General features: G+C 43.4%; 1 protein-coding gene across 6 annotated transcripts in view; it reads left to right on the top strand.

The window, feature by feature from the left end:
* Positions 1-234: 234 nt before the first annotated feature.
* The window catches only part of CDKL5 (cyclin dependent kinase like 5), a 66,849-nt gene continuing 56,725 nt past the window's right edge, over positions 235-10,358 (top strand). For 4 of the 6 annotated variants that reach the window (XM_083439404.1, XM_083439402.1, XM_083439403.1 and 1 more), the window contains exon 1: positions 235-510. The gene's annotated coding sequence lies outside the window, so the exon portion shown is untranslated. The remainder of the gene's footprint in view (positions 511-10,358) is intronic. The other 2 variants (XM_083439405.1, XM_083439401.1) reach the window with 1 other exon arrangement.

The raw sequence follows: 10,358 nt of genomic DNA, 5'->3' as shown, positions 1-10,358 counted from the left end.
CGGGGCCAAGCCGCGAGGAAAAGGCGGGCGTGGGGTTGGAGTCGCGGCGGCGAAGGCGGCGGAGACCCCCGCCCATCTCCAGCCCACCGTGGCGCAAAGCGAGCGCGGTGTGTGTGGGGAGGGGGGGAGGAGGCGGGCGCTTGGCCCCATTGGTTCCCGTGGAGCTAAGGGCGTGGCCTCCTCCGCCCCGTGCTCCTTTCCCATTGGCGGGGGTGAGTGTCAGTGGACCAAACGAGAGCGCGGGCGGTAGGCAAGGGGAGGAGGGAAGGCCCGTGTCGGTAAACACCTCCCTCCAAGCCTTGCAAGCGGGTAGCGGGTTTGGCTGAGAACGAAGCGAGCGAGCTGCGAGGCAGAGAGAGGAAGGCGTGAGGCAAGTGCGGGGAGGAATTTTTCTTTTCACGCGGGCGGGCAATAACGAAGGCGGCGCCAGGAAGGCAGTGGCGGCGGCGGTGATAGCGGCGGCGGCAGCAGCAGCGCTGAGGGACGGAGCGGCGGGGGATGCGAGGCCCGGTAAGCCGCGGGCACTCGGGAGTGGAGGCGTTTACCTGCCCCACCTGTCGCCCACATTGCAGTTTCCCCTCAGCCTCCCTCGCTCTCCGGCTATCCTTCCCTCGCCTCCTCCTCTCCCTTCCCCATAACCGCCCCCCCCTTTTTCAAATCCCACCCACAGCCCTCAGCCCCCCAGCACACACGCCGTAGTTACCACAGATGCCGCCTACTTCCTCGCCTCTCTCTTCTCTCTCTCCCACCCCAACCCCCCCCACCTCCAAATTTCCTCCCTGCTGTTCCCTTTCCCCAACCGAAGCGCTAGTCCCATTGGGCATTTCCCCTCCCCTCACCATCCATTTCCCCACAGGGCTGCTGCTGCTTTTGAAAGGAGGTGGGGGGTATTCTGGTGGTTGCTGTTAGGGGTATTTTCCCTGCCACCATCGCCACCACAAGTGCACCCGCCACCGCCTCTGTCTCCAGCAGGAGCAGCAAGACCAAGGGCTTGCCAGACCCCCGCATCCATTAATATGTTGTACTGGGAGTGATGGTGGCGTTGGAGTCCTCGGCATGATCTATCTCGCCGGGCTGCTTTTATGTGCTTGGTATTCTCGTGGTGCTTTGAGATGAAGGCAAGAGGAGCCAGCCCAGGCAGCTTTTCCTCCTTCGCTGCTTCTCCTTGCCTATTTTTATTCTTCTGGTATGTCATACATGTGGCTTTCTTCCCTCTCTCTCCCCCCCCCCCATCTCTTCTCCCCCAATGAGTTAGGTGTGAGCAATATTATGTATGCAATTGCGCTGCAGACTCATGTTCTGTGCTGTGGCTTTTCCTTCCCTGTCCTGTTAGTAAAAATAGCAATTTGGGCTGAAAGCCCCATTCTATGCCATGCTTTACCTCTGGGTGCTTGACATACAAGGTTTTGTGCACCTTTCCCTTGGCTCCCTGTGGGGATGTGTATTTGAATAGGCACAGATGTGGGGGAATGTTAATTCTTACACATCACAGGTTGGCTTCAGTTCTCTCTCCCCCCCCCCCAATCTTTTGTGATAGGTTTTTTTAAAGTAAAGGTGTCAAAGATTGCTGTGAAGAGAATGGTACATGCAGCCTTAGACGGAAGCTGAATGTAATGGCAAAAGCCTGATGAAGCTCCGTTAAAAATTTCCCTGTGTAAGATAGGCTCTGGGATTCCCCTTATGGTGCCATTGCTTGTCTTTGCTCTGTAGTGCAGCTTCTGTGTCCATCACAATGTGGTCAACTAACAGACCCAGTAGAATTGAAAGTATAATTGAGTAATCTGTGTTCTTCGTTAGAAATTTTTAAAATAATTTGTCTGAAGCTATTTCTTGTGAAAGGGTTGGGCTTTATAATAATGCAGGATATTTGTGTGCATTGCTTATATAGGGCAATGTGTTTGAAATTTTCAAAAACGTAATTCTATTTATTTGGTCAAGATAAAGCATTTTATTTGTTAAACATACTCAATGTATACATCCATGACTGAAATACTGTAATTATAGTTTTAATCATTAAAAGCAGACAACATACTAAAAAAAACCCAAAACACCAGCAATTGCAAATTAAATTTGAAGTTTTGAAAAAACAGGATTGAATGAAATGTTTAATTTTCAGTTGCTCATGTATTCTACCTTCTGTTGGGAAGGTTCAAAACCCCTGGCCTGCTTTTTCTACTTGTACATATATATTGTAGCTGCTGGCAGTTTTTAAAGATTGCTCCTATATGAGGCACTTAGAATGAAATCAACAATTGTTATATAAACTCATTGGTATAAGGTGAAATTTGGGCAACATTTACACAAATGCACACATGCACACACATATATATCTCTTCTGCTTTCTCCTTTTTGGTGGGGGCTTAGTTTAGGAGCTCTTTTCCTTGCCTTAGCTTATGTGATGAAATGACTTTTAAAAAGAATACAATTCGTCATATAATAATTGCATTCTTTTGTGAAGAAAAGGTTATGTGAGTTTCTGTGTCTTCCCTGCCTCTCCCCGCTGCCCCCTCCCACAGAATGCTGTTTTGGATGAATGGTGGAGGCAAAGCTCCTAAGTTAGCTCAAAACAGCCATAGGTTGCATAGGTTGCATACCTACCTGGGGTAGGGACTAAACCTTTGAACTTAATGACACTTACTTCTGAATAAAAATGAACAGAATTTCAGTGGCAAAGTGTATAATTATTAGACTTTCAATAAAGTCTCAAAATTAGTACTTGGAAAAAGCAAATTTAAATGCTAAATATCTGTAGTTGCTTATAACATTAATTATATCTGGTATGTATATATTTTTTGAATATATACATAGTGCTTTAATGTTCAAAGTACATTATTGATCTTTACAACAATCTTTCAAGGTAGGTAGAATTGTTGTCTCCATATCACTGCTGACAAATAGTATCTTTAAGTCAAGTAGCTGGATTTGAAACAATGACTCTGGCTCATGGCTTAGGTCCCACCCACCAATCCTATGTCTACTCAGAAGTAAGTCCTACTGCATTGTATGTTGCTTACTCTCAGTGAAGAGGGGTAATTAAGATTAGGTGTCTTAATTAGGAAAGTGTTTGTAGTAGGCTTGAATTATGCAACCTTTGGGATTTGACGTGTGCTTCTCCTCAAGCAGAACCTTAGTAAGTCAATTTTAGATTGGATTCCTGTTGCAGAGATACCCTAGGCCACTGATTAAATTTTATATTTTGGAATTAAATAAAAATTGAGTCAATGCTTTAAAAAATGTATAAAGTCCTGTAGTAGCTTTTTACTTCAAGCTTTTTTATTTATTTAGTTTCATTTTTTGGGGGGGGTGCAATCTGTGCTCCTATTGCTGATGGAGTGGCCCATGCTGGAAAGGGGGGCAGGACAGTTGTGTCCAGATCAGATCAGATGCCATTGTGTGGTGGCAGTGAGATTGGTTTGGGATCGAGCGGATTACATGTTGATTTTCCCTTGCTCTCAGAAAGAGCCTTTTGAGGGGGTGGGGTCCGCTGGGCTCTGCCAGTAGGCCACCCACCCACTCATTCAACAGATGGAAGGGAAAGACTGGTGAGGATGAGAGGCTGACTCACAAAAAACCTGAATAAAAACTATTTTAAAAAAATACAACCACAGACCTGGCATGATCAGGGATTGGATTGCTCTTCCTTTCTTATTTCTATGTGCCACATCAATATTGTAAGTTTTTATAATGACTAATTTTTCTGTATCATTTTCTTCTAACAGTATTATGGTCTGAACATCAAATCTTTCTAATGTATAGTATGTCATGGTGGCGCTATGGTCTAAACCACCTAGCCTCTTGGGCTTGCTGATCAGAAGGTCAGTGGTTCGAATCCACACAATGGGGTGAGCTTCTGTTGCTCTGTCCCAGCTTCTGCTAACATAGCAGTTCTAAAGCATACCAGTGCAAGTAGATAAATAGGTACTGCTGTGGCAGAAAGGTAAACGACATTTCTGTGCTCTCTGGCTTCTGTCGCGGTGTTCTGTTGCACCAGAAGCAGTTTAGTCATGCTGGCCACATGACCCTGAAAGCTGTCTGTGAACAAACGCTGGCTCCTTCAGTCTGAAGTGAGATGAGCACCACACCCCATAGTCTCCTTTGACTGGACTTAACCGTCCAGGGGTCCTTTACCTTTTACCTATAGTACAGTGGTACTTTGGGTTATGAACGTAATTCATCCCGGAGGTCCGTTCTTAACCTGAAACTGTTCTTAACCTGAAGTGCACTTTCGCTAATGGGGCCTCCTGCTGCCACTGCGCCGCCACCAGGCGATTTACATTCTCATCCTGGGGCAAAGTTCTCAACCTGGAGCAACTGCTTCCGGGTTAGTGGAGTCTGTAACCCAAAGTGTTGGCAACCCGAGGTACCACTGTATGTCATGTGTGGAAGTTACTGTATTACTGATGCACTAAAGTATGAATTTTCCATGGCTTGTATTCAATTCCTCATTTAAGACTATATTTTTATGCATTGTGTAGAAGTGTAGCTTGATCCTATGCATGTTCACTCAGATAAGTCCATTTCTATGTGTTACTTCAAAATTAGTATGCATGGGATTGCAGCCTTACTATTTTTTACAATGCCTTGTTCAAGATAAAAAGATTTCTTCTTGATAACATTCGTATCTTTGAAATCATATTTATTGAGATTTATTCAGGTTAAGAACAATGATTTATCAGAATCTCTTGCTCGGTCTTTCAGTAAACAGTTTATTTAAAAAACTATTTTATAGGGAGCTGTGCTTGTTGTCTCATGTGACTACAGATTCAAAGAATAATATGTTACTTGATTGATGTAATACACAAATTAGTAAACAAATATGTAATGTACATACATCATTGCTAAGTTATGCACAGCCTGATCTGTGAAAATTTATCCATTGTATTCAATGCAACTTGCTTCCAAATAAGTATTCTTAGGATTGAAGTTTGTAGTAAGACATGCTGTTTAGTAAAGTAGTTCACCCTAGAATGATACTTTGGCTTTTGTAAATTGTCACTCCTAGGGCAGAGCTTATGGCTTTGTGTTAGCATATCTGAGTTGACAAATGGTGTTGAAATCTATCAGTAACACAGTGTGACTATTAGTTTTTTCTGTTAATGCATGGACAAGGACCAGCCAGCTGGGTAGGTAGGCGGAATGAGAAGGCAACCAACCTAAATTCTCCCCCTTCTTCATTTTGGGTTTTTTTAAAAACAGTCAAGTTAGGAGGGAAACACTAGCTGTGCATCTTATTCAAAGATGGGAATAAAATGTCTATAAACTGACCTTCAAAACCTATACAAGATGCTCCTTGATAGTAATCCATAGCCAAAGTATGCATGGATTATACAGGGCAGCCCAACTTTTCATACCAAGTGGGCTGCAAGAATACTTTGACATGGAACCCACAGACTGCACACTCCCTTGTTGCACTTGGGGGGTGGAGCGAGGCCAAAATTTGAGGTCTCCCCCCCCCCCTGCAGCCCTCATGCAGCCTTCCCAAAGCTGGATAAGTGAGGTACTGGGATTTGGGAAGGAGGTGTGAGGCTCTGGCAGGGTCCTAGAGCCTTCCCATCTCCTTTGCAAATCTGAGAAAGTGCTAACTAGGCTTTGGGAAGGAGGCTGGAGGACTCTAGGACCCTATCAGAGACCCCATGTCTTCCCAAAGCCCAGTACCTCACTGACTCAGCTTTGGGAAGGAGGTCTGTGAGAAGGGTGTCAAATGTTGCTGAGGGCTTCCCAGAAAGGCCTTGAGGATTGCATGTGGCAGTTGGACCTCCCTGTTCTATAATGTTTGAAGGCCAATTTATAGACAATTTATCCTTGATATCCTGTCACAGTTGTAGCAATCTTGGCAGGGCTTTCACTGTTGTTATCCCCTCCACACAAGCAAGGGGGCACAGGCGGAGATGTAGGAGGTTTATAGTTAGACAGAGGGCTGTCTTTGTGGTAGTGATCAAATTAAGACACTATTTCCCTAAGCACATGTGTGCATGATGCCATCACTGCTATTTTTAAACAATGTGTGACCTCTGACCTGTTCTGCTATATTTTTGTTTTTATTTAGGATATGTTTCTTGGCTACTTTATCTACCGTTCTCATTTTTATGTTCTTATTGGTACCTCTATACTGCCTTGGTTCCTGAAATAACTTAAGGAAGTCAATGGAATGAAAGTTTTGCATCTCCTCCTTCCCACTGCAGCTATGTGTATCCCCTAAAAGTCTTAATAGAAGATCAAGGGACTCCTGAGCAATTAGGAAGGGAAGTGGTGAGCTGCAAAGGAGGGGATAATTGGGTTTGGATCCAGTAGCCCTCCCCTTCCCACATCTGTTCAGCATAGACCTCTTACTATTTAGAGAGGGTTTTAGAGGTTGCAGGTGGCTTCTCATGGGATGAAAGGATGCAAAAATGTTTTTTATGTGAACTAAACTTACAGATAGGGTTTTCACTATTACAATTTTTTATTAGTTGATTTCACATACATATGAATAAATACTAGTTTCTAATAAGAAACATATCAATGCTGTAATGCTGTTAATTGCTAACAATCCCCATGTTGCAGGTCTGGTTTAGGCTGCAAGGGATTGTTGTACAGCAACCCTATGCATACTCTGCTATTAATATCTCCATGGTTATAGATTATAACCCCCATATAATATAGATTGTATATTATAACCTTGGCATTTTAGAAGAAGGTTGAGGTTTCCAGTAGTTTATAACAACCATCTAATAAAACCATTTAAGCTCAGTTATAAAACATCTGTATTTCTGCAAAATAAAGTTTTATCTAGCTACACACATGCATACAGTTACAGGTTTCTCCTATGATACTACATGGTATACCTCAGTTTTTAAGTGGGAATTGTACCCTCTTCACATCAATTGGATTAGTGCTGCTACATAATACGCAAGCTACCAGATATCCTCCATCCTCAGATTATTGAAAGGGAATTGCCTGTCCCCCAGAGATTTCTCTTTTTTCTTCCTTGTAGGCAAATTCCGTGTAGTTCTGTTCTGTCAAAGTCGAGTTGCCAAATGCTTTTCGTCCTCTCAGATGGATGGAGGGGGGAGCAGATGCACCACCTTTTCCTCCTTTTTTCTCACCCCAAGCAGGCTCCACTAAACACGCAAAGTAGGCTTTAGATGGGTATACTGTTGGGCTTGCTGTTATCTTAGTCATGGTGGGTGGGTTTGTTATTTCCTCTATATATCTAGTATTTTACCTATGATTATTGCACTGACTTACTGTCCCTTATTAGAATACTTTATATATATTAATGTTTGCCTTCATATTATTTGCCGCCTTAAGGATTTTTCTAAAAGGTGGGATATGCACTTATTCAAGTAAATAAATGAATAAGTTTAAAATACTGCTAGAGGATGGGAACATGGTTCCACAGCTTTGGTTTGCATTGGTAACCAAGCCTCACATACCCTGCCTTCATAGCTGCAATTTTAAAACAGGAAAGTGGGGGCTAAATGGATACACTGCATTCTCATTCCCACCGTGGGCATTTGTCCATTCAGAAATGGTGAAGGCGCTGACCATTTTCTGGTTTGGCTACTAGTAGAGGCTAAACACTCTCCAGCCTTTCTGCCATTTTCTCCTTAGCCATGAGGTTGGAAGTCCAGTTCTCAAGAAGTGGGGGCAGGAGGGTGTCACTGATGGTGCTTGTATCACCTTCAAGCAGCACTGACAATCAAGACCAGACAAAAACAATGTGTATTACTCTGTAATCAAAAATGTCGAAGATAGTTTTACAATAAGTTGCAAAACTCAGTGGGTGGAACCCAGAGAAACGTAGGCATAAAGGAACTAAGGTAGTGGTAGCTAACCCATAGGCCAGATCTCCCCTTCCCCGAAAAAGACCCTCCCAGCACTTCTACTACCTCAGCAGATCCAGTCTAAACCAGGGAGTGTGAAATGTCATCTGCATGGTGATACCAAAGCCCAAAATTCAGGATAACCTTGTTCTCAAAGGTTTCAGGTAAACTTTGAAAAGCATAGGGAATAAAATGGAATGCTGTGGCATCAGTGCCATGGAGCATGGCAGAAGTTCCCAAGCAACACTTTTTGGAATTGCTGCTATTAAGACATGGGGCAGCAAAAACTGTGGCTCCCCCGTTTCTAATAGAGCCTATCTAGAAGGAGAGCACCCTTAGAAAACCTCTAAGAGAGAGATAGGGAACCTATGATCTGCAGGTGTAACTAGGCCTGCCAAACCTCCTTATTTGGCCTGCTAGGCCATTTTGGCCGAGCTGTTCCCACCAGCTCTATGTCAGCTGCTGGGCAGGTAAAATACCTGGTTTAGCCAAAGAGAGAAATGCTGGTCTGTGGTGCTTAAAAAGTCCTTTGCAAGGGACTTCATAAGATAATGCTTTGTAAACTGTTCTGTAAGACCTGTGTAGGCAAAAAAGTCACCTGATGCTATTGTGACAGTGGAAAGGTGGGTGGTCATGACTAATCAAATCAGGGATGTAAGGGGTGGGATAAGATAACTTTGTGGCTTGCTGGTCAGATTCAGTTCTCTACTGCTGCTTTAAGAGATCCAGGTCACACTCCCCTTGTCCGTCTCCTATTACAGGTCAACCATTGTGACAACTGAGGCAGTTTCTCTGCCAAAGCCAGGCAAAGTTGAAATAGGTGATCAGGTCCATCCAAGAGTGTCTGGAGTTGCATGGCAACCACTCTCTTGAGCAGCTTGCTCAAGAAGTGAATATTTGCAACTAGCTAAACGATAATGTCTTCTAGTGTGGCATTACCATTGTCTTATTCAAGATAGATGGCACTTTTTCCCTTGTTGCCTCATGAATCCATATGGTCAACTCTCCTGCTAGATGTTAGGTTAAGAAGGTGAATGGTTGAGCGAATATGTTGTAGGCCATAACTTGTTTTCAATACCTGAAATTTAATTTATAGCTCAGGACTAGACTGTGCACTAGACACCTTCATAGACTGAACTCCTATAGTAGTGGATGTTACCTGCTTAGAGAAAATCTTTATATCTGATCTTACCCTTAGTTTTAAGCTTTATTTGGGCTACTTGCTAAAACTGTTTCACATAAATCGATAGGACCAAGAGCCTGCAAGCAATTTTGTTCATCTTGTGCAGGTTGCTTTGACTGGCATGTGTGCTTTTTGTTTGTTTCATTATACAGTGGTACCTTAGGTTACATACGCTTCGGGTTACATATGCTTCAGGTTACAGACTCCACTAACCCAGAAATATTACCTTGGGTTAAGAACTTTGCTTCAGGATGAGAACAGAAATTGTGCAGCGGTGGCGCAGCGGCAGCAGGAGGCCCCATTAGCTAAAGTGGTCTTCAGGTTAAGAACAGTTTCAGGTTAAGAACAGACCTCCAGAACGAATTAAGTTCTTAGCCCGAGGTACCACTGTAATAATAATATTGTTGTTGTTTAGTCGTGTCTGACTCTTTGTGACCCCATGGACCAGAGCATGCCAGGCACTTCTGTCTTCCACTGCCTCCCGCAGTTTGGTCAAACTTATGTTAGTAGCTTGGAGAACACTGTCCAACCATCTCATCCTCTGTCATCCCCTTCTCCTTGTGCCCTCAATCTTTCCCAGTAATATAGATAATACCAGTTTTGATTTCTTGTTAAGTCGTGCATTTTTGTCTTTAAAAACAATGCCTTTATATTTAAAGCTGCCTTTGTTTGCTGTTGTATACTGTAACCGCCAAGAGTTGGTGAACAAAGAACTTTTGTTAAACTCGTTGAATTGTATTTATTGTTCTTGCATGAGCATACAATACAGTCAGTGGCTCCTAAGAATGTTTCTTACAAGCCAGCTTTGTATAGTGTCAGGCTGATGGGTTATTTAATTGAATATTGTGTCCCTTGACTTGATTGCCTCAGAACCTAAACAGATTACTTTTCTAGTGAACCCACCTGAGGTAGCTTGACCAGAGATACTAGGGACTGAGATGGAGACATATATGGTGTACGTTTTGCCAGGGACCAATGTTTGAAATTAGCTGGGTGCCAGGCACATTTTGCACCTGGCTTTTGATCACTTGCAACCAAGTGCCTATGCCTGGGCGCCAGGATGGTGTCTGATACCTTCACCATCTGGAGGTGCATGCCTGACAATCATTGGATCTGGATTGTTTTCACACACTAATATCCCATTCTGTAGAATTCTATCAGTTATATTTTATCTGCACAATCAGAATGAATTTCTAGTACCAAGATGCTTCTTTAATGCATCCTGAGCAGGAGCAGTCACCAGTAAGAAATAGAGGTTGGAATAGGCCAGTATATATGTGGAATGCCCCTGGATCAAGCGACTTTTCTTCTTAAGTTCTCAAAGTTAAAAGTTGTCATCTGAACTAGCCAGATGTTTAACTGCGAATCAA

This window comes from Podarcis tiliguerta, assembly GCF_965153285.1.
Source record: "Podarcis tiliguerta genome assembly, chromosome: 4".
Taxonomy (NCBI): Eukaryota; Metazoa; Chordata; class Lepidosauria; order Squamata; family Lacertidae; genus Podarcis; species Podarcis tiliguerta.
The sequence above is the reverse complement of the archived record's forward strand: the minus strand, read 5'-3'. Positions and strand labels throughout refer to the sequence as shown.